Below are 24,873 nucleotides of genomic sequence, written 5' to 3'. Positions count from 1 at the left end.
CTGAAACGAATGATTGGATTTGGTGACATGAGCACAAGCTCATTGAATCTTGTTGAAGCCAAACGATTAAAAAATTAAAAAGTGTGATGTGTCACTGCCACGTTTTTTTGTACTTGAAAAAGCTAGTGAATGGTTAAATTGAGACAAGAAAGACATTTCAATTCCAGGATGAGTGGACACTTCACCATGTCTACAGTATAATGTTTTCTTTTATTTCAATAAAAATACCTTCAGTAGTCATCACAGACAGGGACTTTTTTGAAAACCTTCTCTTTTGATGCATTTAAAGGTGCTTTGTTTTTTTCTTGCCAGGAGCAGTTGTTGGTGATGATCACTGGCCGGAGTTCAGCCATTTACAAGACAAGAGGTTATAATACGCCTTCTGAGCAGTCATAATGAGTTTAGTAATAATCACACTTTTTCCAGAATCTTAATTCTAACATTTGTCAACTTCAAAAATCTAGCTCAACATGCCAAGTGTCTCTTTTGCTCTTCTTTCTTCCCCTTCATCTCCTCTTGTTCATTCTACCCCCCTCCTCTGCAACCCCCCCATCTCTCCAATCCCAAGGGCAAGCCAAAGGCTGACAGCTTTGTTTGTGTTCTCCACTAAGTGATTTTTAATCAACTGGTCTGCATGAGTCCTCCCAAGGGCCAAAGCAGCAGAGGCTGCGTGCGATTTGAGCCGAGGGGCCGTTGATTGGCCGGCTGGTGATAGTGGAAGTGAGAAGAGCTACAGACGACGTCCACGGTAATCCAAGCTAATTTTGACAATGCTGTTCATGTGTGAAAAATAATGAGAGTTTTCGTGCCAAAGATATCCATTCATACTAAAATGTCTCTCTCTGTCTGAGATGTCTATGTGCAGAACATAGCAAATGACACAGCTACGCCTCTTGCTAGACGCACTTTAAACAAAGGTAGGATAGGAATAAATAATTTAGCATATATTTTACATAGTAAGATTTTTTTGTCAGATTAGCTGTTCAGTAATTATATTAGACATTTCTTTTACTACTTGCAAATGAAACTAGTTTATATTTAGTTGTTCATCAGAAAAAGAAGTGACTTTTTCGCCCTGCGTCTTTCACACGAATTTTGACCATTTGCAGTCCTTGTTTATTCACCCCACACCTCGCCAGCTGTAAGATGATGCTCCGACTGTGTTTGTTAGCTCAGCCTCCGACTGACCCCACAACTCAATCGAAAACTATACACGTTCTTTCTTTGATTTCTCTCCAGATGTCACAGAAAGCCCCCTGGATAAATACCAACGTTATGCTCGAGTTAAAACCTTTCGACTCCCACAAGCGCACGGTTTTACTAGCTTTGCCGGCCACCGGGGATATTCTCACTGTGGTCGCATTCACTCTCGTCCGTTAGTTCACTTAATGCAGTCACACTACCACTTAAATTCACCTTGTCTGTAGTACACATTTATGAAACTGAATTAGCACAAAAATAGTGTGCTCACGGTCTCTGCAGGTCCCCTGCTGCCCTGAATTGTTGGTCAAATCAATTTTATTACTCTTAAGGCATCATTTAAAATCAGCGTAAAGGCAGATTAATGCCAACGACCGTACTGTGATCAGCCATGTTCACATCTAAAATTATTAGACACAGCTACTGTACATAGCCCACAATCATATCATGGCAGACCTATGCTTTGGTTTGAGGGCACAGAGAAGTAGTTTGGAACAAACACGCCAAAGTCTATTTGGAACAGGGTTGGGTATCTTTAAGGTTTCTTAAGATTCTGATGGTAAATCGATACTTTAAATATACATTTTACAAGTTAGAGTCCAATCAAAATGATTTTGATGCTGTTATTACAGTTGCTTTAATATTTAGCTACTCTGACTGTTTTCAAAAAGCTTTGTTTCTCAGAAGAAAAAACGTGGTTTAGTTTGGATGTGAGGCCAAGACTGAGAGAAAAAGAGGAATTTTGAAATGTAGCTTGCTTTTAAAATATGTCATGGTGCTAGGCTGATATCAGCCTGGGACACATTTTAGAGGTCAGAGGTAGAATTATATGTTTGTGTGCCCTTTGTGTTACTTCAGACAGCCAGAAATTTCACTCAAGGACAATGAGCAGTGGAAGTGCAGTGGGTTGGACAGATCAGGGAGCTGCTGCTGTCAGCTATCACTTTTCTTTAACTGCTTCTTAATAGTTATTGTTAGAAATGGGCTTCGAAATTATAGACATATCGACTGGTTTATGTTCTACTGTACATTTACCCGATTTGTCACCTTGATTTTAGGTATATGATGAAAACATACATTATATTTACATCTGTTCATATTTTCAAGAAACTGACAATGGCGTGATGGGTGTGACTATCAGAGGTATAAGATTACATGCCACCATGCTAGATGATTTTATCCAGACGACTGTCCCCTTGTCACAATCATGAAAATGTCAGGTTTCATACAGAGGTTCCTCCGTCACTCAGATGACATTTTAAAACCATGGGGATCTGTATAATTTTAAGAGTGTGTATATCAGCGGACTGATGGATTGTCGTCTGGCGGCTGTCAAACTGGAGGCGTTGAGTCTATGATGCCACTTATTAGGAGATGGGATTAGTCTACACAGATTATTTACGTTATTATTTGATGTGGTAATCCACAGACAGAGCGGCGACAGAGATTCTCACCTTATCAAATACATCCTCTCTCCAAATAGAACAGATGATATAATGCACACAGCCATGCTCTTACACTTCTCTGTATGAATGTGGCGTAAGGACGCATACAAAATGGAGACAACAAAATTTAAGGGATTATAGCTGGCTTCGAAGACCGGATCTATTTACCTGTATTTATTTTTTTCTGTATGGCTGCCACAGTGTTATATAGAGAACTTAGAGTTCAGTTGTATAAATATAACCCTGGAGCAAGACAGAGAGTGGAGGGAAGAAATGACAACACTTATCATCCTCTTGTAGAAAAAGCAGCTGGCTCACATGGAGCGAGAGAGAGAGCGAGAGAGAGAGAGAGAGAGAGAGAGAGAGAGAGAGAGAGAGAGACCACGGGCCGAGGTCTCTATTCAGTGTTTTAAGCCGTCCTATTCCATTCGGTCTACCCCGAGCGAGTCAAGGTCTTGAGCCTACAGAGAACGGAGAGAGTGTGGGTTGAGTGTTGCCATATCGGAGCACAGGGGAGTGGAGTCGGTGCGGTGCACTCGTTAAAGCGCTACTTGTTTTCCTTTTGTTAAACAACCTTCAGGGACAACCTATTACCTAAATTACCAATTAAACCTTCAGATTGAAGTTAGAGATGAGAAATGATGGGGAGAGACGGCATCTGACTTTTTTTTGTAAAGGGGGTGGGGGGAAATGATGGGCCTTCCTTACATCACTTTAATCCTTCCTCCGTCAACCTCCTTTTAAATGAGCCAAGACCAAATTCAGCTTCGTTTTCCATGACTGGACTTCAGTGATCGCATCATCGGAAATCAGTTACTCACATTTGGACAGGGCTCAGGTAGAAAATGAGATTAGCATGGCTCAACTTTAGTACCAACAGACCACGGCATACAGTTGGATGAGGTGAATGCATCCAGCATCCTATACACACACTCACACACACACACACACACACACTCCCTCAGCGTGAGCGTCTGGTCTCCTTCCCGGTCTTTCTGCTCCGCAGAAGCAGCTGCGGAGGAGCAGAGATAACTCTTAACTTTGTTTTGACACTTTTGATTAAGGACCATTGAAGGAACACCTGTATGGCGGGAGGGAACAATGCACCGAGCCCGTAGAGAGATTGATTTTGTGCATTAGAGAAGCAGCCTTTGTCTAAAGCCACGAGGCCCTTTGTTATGCTAACCAGCCGTGGAAGATTTCCAATTCAATTTCACCTGAACGCTGGTCAGCCGCACGCTCCATTGTATGGCGTCCCCCGGGCCCCGGCAGCCCCCTCCACCACCACTGCCACCGCTGCCTCTCCCATGTCGTCTCTCAAACTGCAATTTAGCCACTGCGGAGGGTGTATTTATGTATGGGTGTGTGTGTGTGTATGTGTGTATGTGTGAGTTGGGGAGAGTGTTTGTGTGTGTGTGTGTGTGTAGGGGGGGGGGGGGGGGGGGGGGGGGGGTCTAGATTGACAGCCGACTGGATTCAGTCGCCACAGTGGTATTCACTGCATCCTGTCCTTGTGTGTGCAGTGGGCTGCAGAGAAATGAGGGCTGCACAGTGAAATGAGATGATATTAATTATCCTAATCCTGATAGCTCTCTCTGGAACTCTGCTTCCACTCATCTGTCTCAGGAGGGGACTTGGATGGTCAGACAGAGAGAATGTCAGAGAAATGAATTGAAAGCTGACAAATTCAGTAGAGAATACTTCCAACAATAACACCGCTCATTGAATAAGGTAGATTTGAGGTTTGCCTTTCGCTTTTCTTTTGAGATTTCACGGGATGCTTAATTGTCCTTTCATTTTCCTTCCATTTTCCGATCTTGTAATTGAGTTCTTTTTTTTACTTGTTAAATATCTTTATTAAGAAAAACGGTTGGAATAAAATATGAAAAATCCAAATTATCCCATTTACCTTTTAATTGGTCATTTTTATCTCTTTAACCAAGACCAAACTTCCAAACTTTTCTCTTCCTTGACTACTAAGCAAAACATCTTTTTTTCAAAACAGCATTTTGAAAATTATTATTTATGTATTTCCAAATTTATTTTCTGATAAAACCAAAGGAGGAGCCTATTTTAATTGAATACCTCTCCAAAAGAGCACATGATAATTGAACCAGAGGGGAATGGCAGGCTGCATGAATAGGCCTGTATTACATAGAGATTTGTATTAAGATCAAGTCTCTACAGTGATGAAATAACACAATGCCCAGCTGCAACCATTTACTCCGATACATGCTTTAAGAGAACTTTTTAACTCGCTCATTATGCTTGATGATTGTATTATTTTAGCGGTGTCACACTCCAGTAGGCTGGATATGATAACATGATTCTCAGAGGGAGCACACAGTTATTAATTAGTTTTCTTTTCCTCTTTCTATCATGAAAGAAGTTTGCTTGGTTTTGCTGAGTGAAATGCAATTTACTTTGAAAATGTCTTCAAGCAGCAGTTACGTACACATATCACCTCCTGGGTTTTGTGGCCGCATTGTATTTTGCAAATGTATCGTGGGGAATCTTGCCATCCTGCGTAGAATTGTTTTATAATAACTGATCGTATTTTCGCAATCAAATACAGTGATGTTTTGTAAAAAATAAAATCCCACCACATTTAAAATTAATTGATTTGTCGTTTTATCTGCGTTTGCACGGTTGTTTTCGATTCTGATCGTTCTTTGTTCCGTAATGCGGCACATCAGCACGAGTGTGAGCGCAGAAAAGGCCTAATCCTGGCCTGAAGTGGAGGTACAGTATATTTAGAGCGCGTTTGATTGTGAAGGTTGTTATTATTGAATTTGAGTGACGATCACGGTCGTTTGATCGTGAATCAATGCCTCGCTGTTTCGTTGTGATGTGCTCGAGGGGACGCAGAAGTGTAGAAATTGTTTCATGGGGCATTTTTTTGTTTTTCTTGGTCTCCGAGGGGCTCTTGTCTTCTCTCTTGAGCTTGCCCTGTGGCCTGATCGGACCCCCGGGGGCACCACACTCACCCGCCACCACCCTCACCCCCCCAACTTACTCACTCACACCCTGAAACCACTGCATTAGACAAAATGAACTGAGGAGAATAGCTGTTTACCCCTTGTGCCTGAGGTATCAGTGCCAACATAGAGTGGCACATCTTCCCCCCCCTACCCCCCCCCCCCCCCCCCCCCCCCCCCCCCCACCCTTCAATAGGCTTGTGAAGTGTGAAGTATATTTTTGTTCTTGTGTTTTTATACCAATTTTAATTCCACAGCTGCATATCTGAGAAGCAGGATTTCCTTGGTTTGCTTCCCAGATTTTCTTTCTCTCCATCTTGCTATTTCCCTCCCTTATATCCTTCCTCACCCACCCCGTCTCCCTCTCCCACCCATACAATCCCTAACCTCTCTGTGTGTCTCTTCCCGACAACCCCTCCACAACACTGCAGACCCCCCGCCCCCTCCCCTCCCCATCCCTTCCATTGCCTGGGGGCTGATTATTTTAGTGGAAATACCGCCATCGTGTATCGCTGCCAGATTCTGCCAGCCCAAGCCTCTGCCACCCCGCCCCTCCCTCCCCGCCCCCATACCCACATCCCTCCACTTAGAATAACCAATCTGATGATGTGACAGTTTCTTTCTCCCGGTAGAAAATCTGCCTCTAACCCTTTTTCTCTTCCTCTTGCGTTTTGGATTCCAACGTTGTTTGACATGTTATAGAAGGGTTTGAGCTTCCCACCTCCGCAATCCTTATTCTATCCCAGGGAAGCGGTTGGCATGGGAATCTAATACTTGGCAAAGATGGCAAGGAAGGAGGTGGTGATTTGGGGAGGGGGGGGGGGTTGAGCTTGATATTTAAAAAAAAAATAAATCTTTTTCAACACACTCATCTCTATTTCTTACTGAAATATGCTCTTAATTTCAAGCAATACATTCGCCCTAAACATCGATCTCCATGTAGCTTCGTCCTTGTCTTTTGTCGTTGCGTGACTGAGCGCAAAAGTTTCAAAAGTTCAGATGTTGTCCGTGTTGTGTTTTTGTGTGTAAAAAGTGCAAGTGTGGCATCTGTTTGCTTGTGTGTCATCATGTAACTACGCCGTTGGTCTTTCGTTCTTAACTCGATAGTCATCTGTTGCCATGGTGCTGACTGGAGGAGAAATCAGGTCCAGTTGCAAAAGCTTTGATGAGGGAGGGATAAAAGCGGCTTTCTCCTTAACACCTTGACAAAACTGTGAGAGCGGCGACTCCGCTGCACCCGTCGGCTCCCGCGGTGATGACGACCTCAGTTTGCAGACATGTAGCTCTGGCTAACGCGCGTCTGAGGGCTCACTCAAATGCCAATCACACACTCAAACAGCACGAAAATGCACATTAAAAAAAATTTCACTTCGCCATCCGGTGCGACGGTGGCCATTAACTAATTTTTTGTCACCTTCTGTCATCAGCTTCATTGTCATGCAATCATATAGTTAGAATTTGCCAATTACGAATCACTTATGTTGGTTTAAGGCATTTTTAGGCACATGGGGGAAGCCTGGCAGAGGTTAATCAACACTCTCTTGTGACATTGTCTCAGTTTATGTATTGCCCAAAAGTCTGTCTCTCTCCCTCTCTCTCTCCCTCTCTCTCTGTTTTTTTCACAATGGCTCAGCCTTGGTGGGATCTGGCCGCCTACAGATAACTGCAGTCTTTGTGCAACCCATTCTAAGCAGATACATACGGTACCATTCAGACGGGGGTTAGGCTATTTGTTTGTCCATCCTGATCATTTACATGCATTTCCATCATATGTCCACGAAGCGAGACATGTTTATTTAGACACAGATTACACCCAAGGCTTTGAGAAGTGACCATTCAGTGGCTCCACATGTCAAATAGTAGTAAGTTAATAACGGGCCCACATATGCGTTGCGTCGCAGGTCCATATTAACATGTACGGGAGAGGAGATGGGGGAAGATAACCCTGTCTACGCTGACTTGTTTATCAACGTGCTGCTCCTCTCGGCATGCAGAGCAGCCTGGCGGGCCCCCGGTGTGAGGCTGAGCAGGCAGAGCTGTCATTGTTTAACGCCTCCCTTGATTAGTTTACTCTCGCCTGATTAGAAATTAATTAAAATGATGACACAGATCCCAGCAGAGGAGAAGGGGGAGGGAGGAGGGGGCTGGAGGAAAATGAGGACTATGTGTGTGAAAAGGGGGTGAAAGGAGGGTTAGTGGTTTGTTGGTGACATCCACTGGGACGGGGGTGACGTTAAGTCAGGGAGCTTTTAGCGGGAGAGTGTGCAGTGGGGAGGGATTTGGTGTGGAGTGTGTGGCAGGCGTGAGGGGTAAGTGTTTTGGGCCAGAGGGGGGTGGCGTGCAGGGAGTGGTGCTCTGGCGGGGGACAAACACGGCTTAATGAGTGACTCTTGTCGCAATCAGAACATCGTTTCCTCATGCATTCTAATGAGCTGGATGTTGCAGAGGAGAGCGGTTCCACGCTCTAATTTATTCAATATATTTTGTGTATTCACCCTGTTTATTTAATAACAGAGAAGCGTGCACATTAATCAACATCTCAGCCATCATCACATCACCGCAAATATTCCAGAGCGAGTTTTTTTCCCTCTCTGTTTCTACCCCGGGTCATGTCGCCAGCTTCTCAGGAAAACGTTGCTGGCAAACATTGTGCTGCCGATATCAGCGTCTTGGTTATTGCATCTGTAGACGTGGTGGAGTGTTGCCGTGCAAAGTCAGAACAAAAGCCCTGAGAATTACATCGACGGCCTGATAACATCGCGGTTGAGCAAATATCAGTGTTGTAAACATTTGAGTGTGTGGCTGAGGCTTACATGTCACCCATGGATGAGCCTGTAATTCTCTCCACTAATAATTCTCCTTGGAGTCCCGCCCCCGTTATCCCACCACAGCCTTGTTTGTTGCTTTTTTCCATTTCGCTCTCTCCCTCCCAACTCTTGTGTCCTCTCTTCCTCCATCATTGTCTCTGCGAAAGTTTGGCCAACCAGAAGACACAATTTTTAATCCACGGGGAGATTGTAAAAGGTTTATCCTGCTTAGCAACCAACTTTTTGCTCTGTCGTCTCACTACAGTAACTTTTACCATTGCACTGCGCTGTCATCTCCTCTTTTTTTTTACCGTCTTGTTTTTATCTTGGCCTCCCCTTATTCATGTCATAATATAATCAAAGGGTTGGAAAAAGCTGGTGGATGTAGCCGTATGTCTGTCTGTCTGTCTGTCTGTCTGTCTGTCTGTCTGTGTGTGTGTGTGTGTGTGTGTGTGTGTGTGTGTGTGTGTGTGTGTGTGTGTGTGTGTGTGTGTGTGTGTGTGTGTGTGTGTGTGTGTGTGTGTGTGTGTGTGTGTGTGTGTGTGTGTGTGTGTGTGTGTGTGTGTGTGTGTGTGTGTGTGTGTGTGTGTGTGTGTGTGTGAGGGGCCGTGTGGTGCGGAAACTAGTGGGTTTCCCATAGCAATGAGGGTCCATGGTTCTCCTGGTAACGTAATTGGCATGTGTTTCCTGGCAGGTCTTATTGTGGCCCTCTCCTAATCACTGTCCCCAGCCCTAACAAGAGCGACCTACAGTATTGCTGCTGCACTGAAGGAGCACGTCTTTTGTTGTTTTATTTCTTTCTCTTTTCTTCCTGCTGTCTGTCCTCATCCCCCTCGTCCTGAGAGAGGGACGAGTTGAGACGGCCTGATTACCACAGTCGGACCCAGAAATGTGTGTGTGTGTGTGTGTACGCGTGCACACGGATGTGTGTATATATATAAACGAATGAGCTTGCTGTTTTATTTCCCCCCACTCACTGTAAAATCAGTTGGTTTATCGAGGCAGACTCCTGCCCAACTGAGCATATAAACCCTAATTGGGAAATGCTTTAAATAATTTCTAATTAGTACAAGTGTGGTAATAATTGGCTGGGTAATCTGAGGATTAATTAGCTGTGTGTGTGTGTGTGTGTGTGTGTGTGTGTGTGTGTGTGTGTGTGTGTGTGTGTGTGTGTGTGTGTGTGTGTGTGTGTGTGTGTGTGTGTGTGTGTGTGTGTGTGTGTGTGTGTGTGTGTGTGTGTGTGTGTGTGTGTGTGTGTGTGTGTGTGTGTGTGTGTGTGTGTGTGTGTGTTCGTGTGTGTTCGTGTGTTCGTGTTTCTGTGTGTGTGTTCGTGTGTGTGTGTTCGTGTGTTAGCGCACGCTGGGGGAGCACGTGTGTGGTTCATTGTGCATGTGTGTCTGTGCGCTCGCGAACACACTCAGTCAGGCCTGGACGGGCGGATGAATAGACCCCAGGTTCTGCAGCTTGCTAATGGAATCCTGCCCACTCAAGGAGGTCTGTGGAGGAGGGAGGCCAAGACAGAAGCACCTTTGTTGGCCAAGTTGTTCCGTGGGTGGCCCCCCCTGCCTCCAGACCCCTCATTTGTACCACGGTGGGCATCCACCCCCACTCCCCTCTCTTATGACCCCCACCTTATTTAACAGCTAACCTCGCCTCCTTCACCTCTCCCAGCCGTCCCGGCTCTAGACCACCCTCCCCCCCTCGCCCCACATCGTGCACACGGCTCTCATCGTCTTTCTTTGGTTAAGTGACACGTTTTATTTCTTTGACACAATATGCTCCGAACCCCAGCTCCTGCTATCCCTCTCCCCATTTTTTTTATTTATATATATATATATATATATATATATATATATATATATAAATTATTACCTCGATGCATTCTTCTGCCACTTTCTCCTCTCCAGTCATGGCCGCCCTCCTCCATATTTTCCTCTTCCCATCTTCCTGTGGAGAAGAGGTCGAGTTAGCGCTAGGCTCTTGAGTTGTGTGCTTCCATCTGATATACCATCTAATTACTGCATAATTTCCTCTGTGAAACAGAAAGAAAAAAAGACAGAAATGGAGAAAAAAGAAGCAAATGAAGAGCACAACCACTTGTTACTCCGAGCATCGGTTTTATAACACTTTCCGCTGAATTGGCATCATTGAGCAACAAGAACATGAGCTTGTCTGGATTCATAGGATAAGGAATTTATATTTCCATTATTGGTAGAGTATTTAAAGAATCTCTTAATTTCCCCCTACATTATGTCTCCTCTCAAAACCTGTTGAAAGTTTTTTTCCATCCACCTTTGTTCGCTCGCATTGTAAATCACTTCCACACCCATTCCTGCCTCCCCTCTGTCAGCGTCTCTGTGTGACAGATGGATGTCAAGGCCGCACAAATGGGAAGTGGCGAGCAAGTCAACAAACAAACCGGGATCAATATCCCACGAGACTTATTTCACAATGACTCAAACAAATTTCGCTGAAGCCTTCTCTTAGTCATCTATTGTTCCGTCAAGCTCTCGCCTGGCTTGACAAAAGTGCCGCTGGCAGGCAAGACCAGTTTTGACAAATACGCGTTAGTGGCTTTAAACCGGCATTACTCACAAACAAATGATGTTCCGGTTTCAGACAAAATTAATAGATCATAAACAACCATGAGAAGCAAATTTAATTTAGACGTAGCAGGTTTGTTTTTGGTTTGAAATGTTTTTCACTTAGTGAAACCTGGGATCCAATCGATCTCCATCATCACATTCTTAGCACATCAGAAGTCTTCTCTTACAAACGTGTTTACACTTTTTCATTGGGTTCACACGTATCTGTTACACCCTCTTTCAAAACAGTTCACACAGATCTCATGTACAAAGACCCATGAGTCTATTGCTTTAACTGTGCTAAACAAAAGGCCAACATCTGTTTACAGCTAATAGAAATGACATAACTATGAATCTTTAATGCACCTGTGTGAAGCTACTTTTCACAAATCTTCAGTCCACCTATAGAAGGTGCCACCTCTGCGTTGCTTTTTGCAAGCGTGGATCAAAGAGGCCAAAGTACAAAATGCACTGATGTAGTACAAAAGGTGAACCACCTTGAATGTCCAAATGTGTCTAGTCTAGATGCTTCCTATAGGTTTTACATGTCAAAGACAGTTCATGGACACAAAAAAACTGCAGACAATAATCAAATAATTAAAGTTAATTTGAAAAATGTCTTTTTAAGATTTATTTCAACAGGGCATCTCAAAAAGTGCCGCAGGGCTTTATCTCTAGTAAAAATCAGATTGGGAGAATGTGATTCGCTTAATTGCCTTTTTTGACACAAACTATAATGATGTAACAAATGGCATAGGCACAAATTACAGTAAAACTGAACCCAAATTGTTATCTGTATTTTCTTGTGCATTGTGTAGTGATTGATTTGGGGACAACATGGTGTGGTGTGTTGTGAGCGTTTGAGTCATTTGTACAGTTTGCTTCTGTTTTCAGCCTGTGTGTTAATTGTTTTGAAAATGTGACGTCAGATTGGAAAGAAGTGTTTAGGCAATCATGAAAAACTGATTTGGGGCAGTGGGGGGAATGCAATGTACATTGCCAATAGTTTTGAGAAACATTTTTTTGTTATTTTTGTTATTTTCCATCCTTTCTAAACTCAGCCCTCTACAAACATAGGTTCTACTGCACCTCACTGTGCTTTGTGGTGTTAATGTGACTGATGACACGGACAGATTTAGCTAATGGTGCTTAAAGGTGCTTATCTCTTCCCTGTTAATCTGGTTAGCGAGATATATTTACAAAGGTCGTAGATTTATTACGGCCGAACCTCCCACCTCTGTCACTTACGTGGCTAACGCACGGAGGATGTTGTTTTTTTTTACAGTGGGTTTAAAACTGACCTAGGTTTTTTCTCTGTAACGTATGCTCAATCCATGAGGCTAGTTCGGCTGCTTGGGCCCTTTTCTGACATTTACTGGGCTGGTACAAGGACGTACCCTTTCCCTTCCCCTTCTCTGCCTCCCATTCCTCCCAGTTAATCATACTGGTGTGAAAAGGAGGCTGATAAGCCCATTGTCTGGCTGACAATGTCTTGGTGATAGGCCGACAGTGGCCAACTGGATGGTGTTCTGTCCCCTTTCCTCCTGCACCAACCCATCCCATATTTTTCCTTACCCCGAACCCCTCCGTCCTCATCCCTCCCTTCTCCTCACCCCTTTATCAACCCTACTTCACCCTTTTTCTCAAACTCTCTTAGCCCACGTTCGCCTTTGCCATGTCTGCGCCGCCCTGCCGCCCCCACCCACTGCCCAATATGCTGTCCCTCCCTGACCCCTCGCCGCTTTTCTCTTTCGTCTCACCCTGCTCTTCCCTCTTCGCCATTGAGCGGCGCAGAGCCACCAGAGGGAACTCATTAGTGCACTGCACCCAGGTTAATTGGCTGGCTCAAAGCAAAGGACAGAGAAAGAAGAAATGAATTAGAAGAACACCCACTCTGTCCAGGGAGAAAAGGGAATCGACCTGTGTGTTTCTCACGCTGGCAGCTCCTCTAAACAGTGATGCAGCTGCTGTCAGGCCAGATGTGATCCTCTCCCACTGATTAGTGCTGCAGTCCCTCTAACTCTGCATGCAGAGAGGGCAAGGCCTTGGCCCTTTTGTTGGATTTATCTACCCTGGAACTATGTAACAAATCTGTAAGGCGCCCCATGTGACAGGTTCATATTTCTCTAAGAAAAGGAAAGCGATAACATCAAGCTGAATTGAAAGCGTTGTCCACCTGGCTATCTGGATGAGTCTATATGCAGAGATGGCGGCGGCGGTGTGCGTCTGCGCTTCCACATGCCCACGAGAGACTCGGCAGAGTGTGCTTCAGTGCCCTGGAGGGCACGGCGCGGCCCTCCACGTCCTGAGAAACAGAGGGAGATGACTCTTGAGGGAGTGTGTCGTAGGAGTGGTGCTTATGACAATACCAGGAGGGCGTGAGTGGAGTCTGGAGAGCTGTCCACTCTTTAACTAACCACACTTCCTGTCGCTTTAGGAAACAACGCATGGCCAGAAAACAACCTCAAAACAATAATAAATGAAACATGCTAATTGTTAATTGTGGGAAAAATAATTTAATCGGAATTATGATGAGATATTTCCAATATCATGTAGAATATAAATGTGCTCCACTGTACTGTGTTTAATTTTGAGTCATCACTTAATGGGAGCAATTTGAGGTTCAGTTCAATTCAATTCAAGTCTTCACACATTAGAGGAAACTTCTGCAGCAAGGCAACATAGACACAATATAATGAAGAGACAATTGAAGACATTAAAAGCGCCAGCACTATGTGCAATGCAGTAGATGAGGTAAAATTCCTTTGAGAGGATGGTTTCTGATTTGCTATTTCCAGCAAAAGCAAACAAATGATTTCACTCGAACCGTGACAACATTGGCCAGTTGACTCCTGTTGTGCAAAATCAAATTCCAAACAAATTATTTAGAAGATCAGGTCTGATTTAATTATAGATCTGTAAAACCCTCAACAACATTAAAAACACTCTTTCTAGCCACTTCTTGGTTTTTTGTTCAGAAGAGCCGGCAGCCTTACAGTTAATGGGCAACTCTCCCCATGTCATCTACACCCACCGACATAAAAGACATACTTAGTAGTAGAGGTGTCTTGAGGTTTAAAATTATAGAGGCGTTAACGTGTCGAGAGCGGGGCTACGGGTCATCAAAACGATGACGGCTGATGCGGGAGGCGTGAGCAAACAATAAACAACGCACCTCCCTTATTCCCATTTCTCTTTTTTTTCTCCTTCTCATTTTCCTCTCTTCTCTCCGGTGAGATGATAACAGGATCAGTGGTTCTCTGGGCTTCAGCCAGCACAAGGATCACATTCATATGAGAAGGGGTTGAGACTCTCTCCAGATTGGCTAGTGCACCTAACCGATGCGAGCGAGCGAGGGGGGGGGGGGGGTTGGATTAGGGTGTATAGGGATAGCAACAGTGCGAGAAACAAGCTCATCTTTTGCCATCCTCACTTGTCCTCTGGCTCTGTTTGTTGGACATCAGTCGTTGTAACACCACCGCCACCAACAACACACACACACACACACACACACACACACACACACACACACATGCACACGCACACACAAACCTCCCCTCTTGTCTTTTCAGCTGGGAGAGAGAAAGCAAAAAGCAAGACAGGGGGGCACTGCATAGATTTGCTGCCATTGTGTGTCAATCATTCTGTGTATGTGTGTGTGAGAGGGAGAGAGAGAGGGAGAGAGAGAGAGGCCTTGTCTCTCCAGTGATTAGCTCTGTCAATGCTGGGCTCTTGCTGTTTACAGAATAATACAGTACGGCCTTGAGGAGCAGGAGGGAGAGGAGAGGAAGGTGGTCTGCCTGTGGGTCTGCAAACTGGCCGGTCAATGGTTTGTGTTGTTGTGTGTGTGTCTACGAGAAAGAGAGAGAGAGAGGGATGTTTACTCATCCGTCTCGTGGGCTATCTGTGTGTGTGGGAGTGTGTATTTTTGGAAGTGAATTCAAGCCGAGTTGCTTGGTTTTTGTTCGACGGCGTATGAAATAATAAGAGGTGGTTGTCTGAGACTCGAAGCACAAGGTCTGAACACGCGAGAGAGAAAAAACAACAATTAGTGCCGTCAGATCGCACATAGACGCGCACACAAAAGGAATTGGGTATTCCTTCATCTGCTGGTCAGTTCGCTGCATGCACTCCTCTCTCTATCCCTCTCTCTTTTTTTTATTCTGTGATTTCTTTTCTCCCTCTCTTTCTCACTCACTCACACACATCTTTTTGCTCTTGTCATAAGTGGGTGTGCAGAGTATCGCCTTGAGCTGCAGATGAACATGAAATAAACACAAACTAGGGTAGTGACAGTTTTAAATCGGCTTTAGATCACTATGAAAGGTAAAGGATTAGGATGCCTTTTTTTTTCTTCTTTCTTTCGAGTCCTGAGGAGATGGGACACGGTCTTGGAGGAGAGCCCACTCCTCTCAGCCCACTGTGGGCTCGGTGTCTATCTTCTAATCTTCTAAAGCACTCTTACACCATTTGCATGTAGTGTGGCCTACATAGTAAGCATATGCCCGTCTTCACAGGCTACGATGAAAGCTGATATTTTACAAAGCGATGGAAGAATAATTCCCCTTTGCATGATATAGTCATCAATTTCCTCCCTGTTTTTTGTTTTATTTCTACCTCACCATCTGGATTATAAATTTCCCCAATCGAGGCTGTTTTTAAATACAATTCAAGTTTGTTTTTTTTCAGTGGGTGTAAATTTTTACATTTAATGTGTCATAGCCAGTTTAATTTATATGCGAATGTGTGATCATTCAAATCTTTTAAATTAGTTTATTAGTCTTTTTTTAATTTTTGAACTGCATTTATTTCTCACTGTTTTTACCCTCATAACAATTAAATGTATTTATTGAAAGATTAATTATCTATTTTTTAATTGATCAAAAAATTGTATTTTAAATCAATTTTCTTATAAAAACGATGACAAAGGGTTAATCGCTGCTTTCATGATAATCCATTCCAGACCATTTCACTTGATCTGTTTAGTAAATAAGTTTTTCTAATCTAATCACCATCTAATTGTGAATGTATAAGCTCCTGTGCAGGCCGTACACTCCCTCCTTTGATTACCGGTGGTTTTGTCAGCTTTTTTTTTCTCCGACCAAATCAGGCATGAAACCTTCCTGAGAAGACGTTTTTTTTGTGGGTTTTTTTGTTTTGTCCCTATAATACTTTCTCCCAATTTCCCTTTCGAGTGCACGCAGGGAACTCGCAACAAAATCAAATTAAATTTTCTATTGAAAATGTTGCTCTTGTTATTCAGATGCTGGTTTGGGGTCTTTTGTGCAAATCTAATTATTCTCCACTATCAGGACGGTCCACAGGGTAATTAGTCACTTCTCACCAAAGTCCTCCCTGCATCCTCAGATTCTTATCACCATAACTCTGACATTTTAAAAGAGACATTTTTGTCACTTTTAAGATAGCCTGTTTTTTTTTTTGTATAATTCCTTCGCGTTCGCCTGATTTTTTTTTTAAAGCAGTTTTTGGCGATACAGTATGCTCGCAAACAGCCACTGCTTTTTTCTGAAAAATGCACCTGCCATTCAATTGTGTCGTGATGAAGAGGAAAGGGGAGGAAAAAAAGACTAAGGACGTTGCTGCCTGTGTGGGGGGATCCTGTTTTGCAGACAAGCAGAAAGGTTGTGTCGTGCCTATCACGGCAAAGAAATAGCCCACCGCTCAGATTTGGGAGGTGACTGACTAACAAGCAGCAGTAGCCGTAAATCCAAAAGGAGCAGATGAATAGTTGCTTTTAGGGTCCAGCCGCGGCGAGAGGTCCTGAGCGAGAAGACAATACAGCGCCTGCATGGCTCTCAATGAACTGCAACACTTCCACTCGGGGTAAACGAGTCAGTTTGAGTCTCCACAGTCTCTCTTACAGGAGAAACAGAGTAAATGAATGCAGATTCATCTATTAGTCCAGATTGATTCTATAAACTTTCTCCCCCATTTTATATCTATAGTTGTTTTTTTTTTCCTTGGTTGTAAAGAACTTCAGGTCAACTCCTGTTGTTTTTAAATGTGACACAGCCAAAATTCCACCGACAAAATGTCGTTGAATATCATTGAATACTACAAATCAATCAATAAAGATCAAGATGTGTCTATAAAAGTATGTTAAAAAATGGATATTAAACGAGTATAAAAGGAAATAAGTGATGATTGGATTTGACAGTGCTCTACATTATCTAATTTGCTGAAAGTCGACCCTGCTGTTGAAGCTTTTTATTTTTGGTCAACGTGTTCACCCCAAGCTTTTTTAAATTTTAATTTTAAATATAGTGAAGGCTTTGGAGTGTGGACTAATTGTAGCTCTCTGTAGTGGTAAAAAGAATAATACTTTTTACACCACAAATTGTTTGTTTCCATTTGATGCATTAGTTCCTGCAGCGCCAATCACCTACATGGCAGTTTTTATATTTATCATTTGATTTACTCAGAACGAAGGATAAATTAAATGATTTTACAACAGTTCTTAAGTGCTGACTACATACTGTATCCTGCTGCAAACCTCTGCCCCTCCGATCCATAATGCTCATTTCTGCCACCTGTAGGCTGTGACCTTTAGGCAGCAGGAGAGAGGACTCATAATGAAAATGCCAGGATTTCGTGTGAATCAAATCTCATCAATAGCGAGAGCTTTGCAGTCTAAAGAAGCATCTAAAATATGACTCAGGTACATTAAATAATCAAAAAGAATCACACAGCGGGGAGGGAGATGGGGAGACAGGACGGGCAGACGGCAGCAGTCGGATCAGCAGATCATGGCTCAGACTGACAGCTGAAGCAGTGATGACTTACCAGTAATTAAGATGGGATGATAACAAAAGCAACATAAGTGTGTGTCTGTGACGTGACGTTTTTGCCTGCAAATATCAATTTATTTGTGTCTCACCTGGCAAGTGTTGATGATGTGCGATTATTTTTATTTTTTTGAGGGTTTTGGAGAAGAGGGAAAGAAAGAGAAGAGCGGTGGCAGCGATGGGGGAAGAGACGGAGGGTGTTTTCTAATCAGAGTCACTGTCGTTTTGTTGTCACCTGCTACCAGACAGACAAAGTGGCATTTCCTGACTGTTCCCATCCCCGTCTGAGTTATCTGACACCCAAAAATACGGCTACGGGGGGAAGCAGGGAGACGAGGCACCGCAGCCTTATCCCGGTAAGGAGATGGCTTCTTATCAGATCAGGCTAGGAAGTTTATTTTATGGTGTAAATCTGGATAGAGGGGATAAAGAAATGACACATCCCTTGCGGACACAAAGGGAGAAGGAGATTAGTCCTCCAGCAGCATATATGGCTTTAGTTCAACCTGACAGGCAGCGGATTGAAAGGTCATGAAATAATAATCCCCCTATTCTTCTGCTCTAATCCTACGAGGGTGTGTTTCACTATGGGAACGTATGGGCTGAGGCTATGTGCTGCAGGGAGGATGTTCATTTTGTGTTGTCACTGTATTTAGATAGGCATCCAACACTGATTTAAATTAATTAGACTAATTATGATTGAAGAGGGTTTTTTTATGATGAATGTCAGTGCCAGCCCGCCTGTCTCTGATATTTTTTTTTCTTCTATTTTTGTAATTCATGTTTGTACATATGCTGGAGGTTATTTTCTGTCTGTATTTTTTAAATTTTTTATCAGGCGTGTTGGAGGTTAAAGGGACATTACAAAATTCTTCCAATCAGCAGGAGCCTCCTCCAGCATCTCACGCACACATTAAGAATTAGGTGTGATGCAAACACGCACTTCAGCCCATTGTGTGTGTGTTTGTGTGTGTGTGTATGAGAGAGGGAGAGAGAGAGAGAGAGAGAGAGAGACAGAGAGAGAGAGTTTGTATGCATGCGTGTGTCCATGCATGCACATGAGAAAGAGGGGGAGATTAGGCTATTTAGAGAAGTGTGATCCAGCCTGTGTGTGTGTGTGTGTGTTTGTGTGTATGTGGGCATGTGTTATGTGTTTGGAGTTTGGGGGGGGGGGGGGGGGGTATAGTCGGCCCAATAGCCTGATAATCAAGCATCGAAAATGAGAGAGAGAAATTCAATGCAAACTAATGTGTTCCACACAATTACTCGATTAATAATTCTTATTCCATTACAGTGCCATGGAGACTCGGAGAAAGAAAGAGAAAGTGGGAGAGAGAAATTTTCATAAACGGGGAAAGGAGGCGGGAAGGGGGGGGGGGGAAGGGAGAGAGAGAGAGAGAGAGCACATCAGGCTAAGAGATCTGCAGTGGCTGTATATTTCCCAATGCCTAGTTAAAGCTGCAAGGCAGGGGTCAGGAAACTTAATTATAGCGTAAGTGGATAGAAACTGCAGAATGATAGAGAGAAACATGCAGACCGATTGGAATGGCAAGGACAGGTTTAATACTATCTCCTCCCGTCTGCCTCCCTCCCACAATACAAGCCAGACCTGCAATCACACGAGGAAACAGCCCATACAACCCCGCCTGACAATAACACTAATGCATATCAAAATTACATACTTCACAACTGCAAGGCATTTTGCATGGCCACCATTACTTTCCAATTTTGCGAGTTCAAGAAAATACATATCCCGTAAAATGGTGATATCACAGGAACTTATTTTCCATGCTGCGCGTGTCAGGGCTTCAGATAAGCGTTCACCTGTGGTCGAAGAAGAGTTATTAAACCATACCCTGATGGACCACCTGAATAAATAACCTTTTTTTTTTTCTTCCACTATTAATTCTCCTCTATCTCCCTCTTTATTTATTTTCCCCTAATATCTGAAAGTCAAGACTTTTTTTTCTAAAGGAAGCCACATGTGTCTCGTAATTCCATGTCTTGATTTGGATTTCAAATCAGTCGGGCTCAATGGACGGCCCAACACACACCGTCCACCGTGTGAGCTCTGCAATCTATTTTGCACTGTATAAGATTTGCATATCTGCTGCTCATGAAGCAAGGCTTTAATTTCCTCCTGCTGCAGATAAACATCACCTAGTTGGAGCAGATGGGCGGAGGAAGGATGGGGTCAATGAAGAAGAAGGAGGACAATGGCCTTGGTTCAGAGACTGAATGGCCAGAAGTAATAAAATTGCATAATTTCCATACGTCGCCAATTTCTTATATATATAATTTTTTTGGGGACAGGTTTTTAAATTAGAATTAAGGAAGAAGAAAAAAATATATGGAGACGATTTGAGAAGGAGCCAGATTGGATGGTGAGGTGGGAGGTGTATGGGTTTGTTAAATGTCTGTAGAGGAGAGAGGACCACATTTGTGACTGTCTGCACATTCCTACTTCCATTTATATAATCATGTCTGTGTGTGTATATATATATATATATAGCCTTGGAGAATGTCTATATTGGATATAATTGATACCATTAATATAATTAATATAGCTAGATTATTTTTATTGCTACTGTTGTCACATTGTACTGATCACACTAGATGAGAGATGCCACATTGTATGAATTAAGAGTGTCAACTAAGCACCTTTCTTATGACAATATTGGACACAATGGAAATGATTAATTAGCTTCAGATAGTGGAATTTAATCTGTCTGGCCTGGAATTCAGTTTGCATGTAAGGAAGTAAATTGGATGTAGTATGTGAGACAAAGTGAACTTTTCTTAATTTTCACTTCAACTTATAGGATGTGCATTGTGGGATCTCCAGACATTGTTGAACACCATTTGTATTAGAGGTGGGAGGAGATGGGGATAGTGAGAATAGTTTCTGAATAATGAGCGGCTCACGCGGGAATTATGTAAACCTCTTGTTATTTGGATGTAGGTACCTTGTAATTAAAGCACTTCTACAGGGGACGGTTCCGCTCTCTGCCTCGAAGAGAGCCGGGCGAGGCTGGAGGTTACAGGAGGTTACAGGGGGCTAGAGGGGGGTGGATGAGGATGAGAGGAGAACTCTGCAGCCTTTTATTAATTCACATTATCTGATATTTATTTATTTATCAAAGACACCTATGCAAATCAGGAGCCCAAGTCATGGATCCCGCTAATGACACAGACAAGAGTAATTAATTAAAAGCAAATGCACGTGTACACACAGGCACACACATTACGCGCATTCGAACCCTCATCTAACAAGTTCACCTAATTTGCAAAGACGCCACACAGTCGGACAAGGCGAGGAGAGGGAGGAGAAGGCAAGAAATCTGAATCAGAGTGTTAATTTAATCAGACTTCAGTAATACCTCTTCTTCTCCTCCCTCCCCAGGCAGCTTGTGGTTTCTCCGCTAGCTTGAGGAGAAGATGAAGGGAGCTTTCAACCTCTCAGAAGATGAGGGTTAAAGAACGGAGAGATTAAGGAAGTGAGAGAGAGAGCGACTGAAAAGAGGGCCGGGGATTATGTCATCTACAATTGATGTGCTCTCTTAATGTACCTTTAAACATGTGCCACTGGGGCCTGCTTTTATAATGCCTATTCACTCACAGGAGTGTGGGTTAAAGTATTAACCCAGAAATACTTTGCAACATATGTGTGGCTCGTGTATTGAGAGAAGCTATCAGGGCTTATGTCACTTTGATATGTATACAGCATGTGGAGAGATCGTCTTTGTCAAAGGAAGTCCATTTCTGCTCGGCTTCCCATACACTGCCATGCATTGTACTGATCTCCATATCAAAAAAGGAGATCCTTTATCAAATGATCATAGGGACAAAATGTGTCTTTATTCCACGTCTTTAGCTCCAATGAAAAATGTTCCCGCAATCGGGTCCAACTTGGACTATGAGCAAAGGATTTATTAAATTGACTGATTCTCCTCTAGCCGCCGAATGAATTGTCTCTCAAATTGCTGCTTGTTTCAACAAAATGACGGCGGAGGGAGCGTGAAGAAGATCTGCAGATCTTATCCATGAGAATGTTGTGGGGTTAAGTGTACTTGGAGGTTTGCGTGCGTGTGTGCGTACACACACACACTTGTCTCGGTGTCTGAGCGTCTGTAGTGTGTGTGCAACCATTCGATTAAATCCACAGCTATCACTAACAGGATTAGCTGAGTGGACAGCAGAAGTCTATCATTGCTTATTGATTTCCTCTGATTCCCATCAGCCCATCAGGGCCAGGACATTTTCTGAGTGGCCCCAGAGGGACTCGCCGCTGTGGGCCGGGGTTAACACATTGTGGCCACTGTTTTTCTGAGATGCATCAAAGCAGGCAGCCATCTCTCTGTGTCAGGCAAAGTCAAATAAGTCAAAGCTATCGGGGGGCAACAGATGCTCCCGCCACTCCTTCCTGTGTGAAAAACAGTTTGACTCCCAAGTCAGGATCAATCCAATCAATGAATCACTAAGACAGTAGTGTTGAGCTACAGCAAGTCAGACTTTACGGACGCTGCAGAGGTCGGGGCGTTCCACTCTCTGTGTTTTTTTTTGTCAAATCAAACTATTAATCCATTGGCATTTTCTCTCACCCTTTCTCAATTTTCTCCTGCTTACATGTCACAGCTTGTGTCACCAATTGTTCAAATGGATTTATACTCGACAGAAAGGTCGAACAGGCGTCCAGGATTGTTTTGATTTGTGACAAATATCAAACGGGTATGTCATACATGATCGGGATGTCGTGCTTTACTTATATTCCCCACAGTCTATATTCTTCCATTTAACTACGGTGGGAGGGATCACCACCTATTATGTGTGATTGCTGTATTTACATTATTTCATTAATTGTGATAGGGTTATTGTTAGTAAAAGCTTTACAGTGGAAATATCTATACAAGATTTGTGTTACTGATAAGAGAAAAAAATTGCTCTTTTTATCTTTTTATGTTTCATCCTGACCAATCACAATTTTTGAGAATTTTTAAAACATTTGTGAAAAATCACCTGTATTAATGTAATACGCCACCATTTATCTATGTTATATGTACAGCAACAACAAAAAAAAGACAAGACAAATGGCTTTCTTCAGTTATTTTCAGAAGACACAGGCAAATTGAGTTAAACATGAGTGGCAACAAGGTTATATTGACCGAGTTGCCTGTCCAAAAGAGTTTGTACACAACACAAAAGCTCATTTGTTAATTGCGATCCCACTTCCTCTGTCAAAAATAACTGCGGCGTTGTTTTCTTCCTTTTTCCAGAAGTAAGACATGAAGAGTTGAATCGAGTACAGAGCACACAGTACACAGTGTGGAGTTCGCCCCTTAATGGTTTTGGATGTCAAAGGCTAAAAGACGTCCACGGAAATTTGTAAAAATTAATAATAGCGCTCGTGCAAGGGTGAAAAAGACATGCAGGGGGAGGTTGGAAAGTGTACCTCTAGATGCAGCTGTGACAGGATGAGAAGAATTAGTCCAATTAAATGTGGTAATTGCTTTCCTAATTTCTCCTATTAATTTCTCAGAGTGTACGAAAGAGTGAGAGCATAATAGGTGAAATGTTTTAACCCTTCATTGCCTTAATTCCCTCCCTCACCACGTCCTCAGGATGTCTAAATGCTCTTGTCTTGTTAATCGCTCGTCTCAGCTCTCCACCCCATATGCACTCACCTCAGAAATTCTCTTGAGCTTCAGAAATGTCTTTGTCTTTTGCTTTCCTCTAACCGGAGGATTCCCAAATAATGATTTATTTTTTTCATACTGGCTGTTTGTGAGAAAATGATAATTGCAAAATGGAAGACATTTTATATAATGACAAAAATAATAACACAATGCTCACAATTCATTCAAGTTGACGTAAACCACAATAGTATTGCTGCTGATGTGCATAACTCCAATTTTTTAAAAGTTATCAGATCAGTTTGGGCATATTTGTGGAGATGATATCAGGTTTCAGGCCATTTTGGGTGGGCACATGGCAGTAGCGGACCCGATCAACTAGCAGGATGTGCTGCTGACTGTAGCACGCTGTAGCTCTTGACCCTATGGTTATGTATTGGGATTCGAGTCCACTTGGAAAGTGGAAGCCACAAAAGCTAGGCTAACTAGATACCATTTACTTTTTCGTTCATGTTATTCCAACTGAACACTCCCATGTTGGATCTGTATTACACAGAGACGGTGTCCTAACGGGCATTAGCTGGCTCTCCTTCATGGAACTCACGACCTTGGATCTCTGAGTTTTCTGAAAGCTCCAAGTTCACGAGTTGTGACTTGTTTGTTGGATGTTACGCTAATATAGTTCTTGTTGTATCGGGGGGTTTTGTAATTTTCGAATACGTCTCCGATAAATTTTCACATTTGCCAACGGCCTCATCTTTTCCCTCTGTCATTATGCTCTGGCATTTCCTGCATTACTTTCCCCACCTGATAGCCTCCTAAATTTTGAGCCTTTGTGGTTTCTCGACAGGAACATGAATACTAGTGTCCATGTCGCTGTTGCCTAGCAGCTTCGTTCTCACGACTAACTGTAACCTCTTGAACGCCAAGCTGTACACAACTTGCTGATGTCGTAACCACAAGCTCACGAGTTCCGTTTGAAGGCGTTGTGTGTCCAACCCTTTCACAATGTTCAGACCTGGTATTAGCATTCATCCTGAGTGATCCAATCTCAAGTGGACAGGTGTGAGCGCATTCAAATGCGTCTTGAGATGATGCAGAAGACATTCAGTGGTGGTCTGGACATGTGAGCGAAAACGCATCCTGGGCCACATATGAAGGACCGCCTCCGTCCTCCGACCCACTACATTTTTACACTTCTCCGTGCCCATATGTTGATTTCTTTGTGGCCCCCACTGTATCTACACCCATTCGGAGTGCATTTAAATGCCAGTTGTTCAGCTTAGCGCTGTCCTCTTGTGATGGGATCTCTCAGGATGCATGTTACTATCAGGTCTGAACGGGGCCTTTCAGTAACTCTCTAAAATATGAGGCGACCTTCACACCCACTTCACACCTGGACTGGCCAGCTGTGCTGAGTGG

The 24,873-nt window shown here is 43.3% G+C and overlaps 1 protein-coding gene across 24 annotated transcripts in view; it reads left to right on the top strand.

Annotated features, from left to right (window-relative positions):
• Window positions 1-24,873, top strand: part of sox1a (SRY-box transcription factor 1a) — a 79,731-nt gene that overhangs the window by 15,312 nt on the left and 39,546 nt on the right. For 5 of the 24 annotated variants that reach the window (XR_007032139.1, XR_004784389.1, XR_004784390.1 and 2 more), the window contains 2 exons: window positions 313-399; window positions 569-748. The exons of 15 other annotated variants lie outside the window; for them this stretch is intronic. The gene's annotated coding sequence lies outside the window, so the exon portion shown is untranslated. Of the gene's footprint in view, window positions 1-312; window positions 400-568; window positions 749-18,064; window positions 18,178-24,873 lie in introns of those variants that run through there. 4 more of the 24 variants (XR_007032141.1, XR_007032137.1, XR_007032148.1 and 1 more) reach the window with 2 other exon arrangements.

Source organism: Scophthalmus maximus, chromosome 14 (assembly GCF_022379125.1).
Source record: "Scophthalmus maximus strain ysfricsl-2021 chromosome 14, ASM2237912v1, whole genome shotgun sequence".
Taxonomy (NCBI): domain Eukaryota; kingdom Metazoa; phylum Chordata; class Actinopteri; order Pleuronectiformes; family Scophthalmidae; genus Scophthalmus; species Scophthalmus maximus.
Note: the sequence above shows the minus strand (reverse complement) of the source record. Positions and strands in the feature narration are given on the sequence as shown.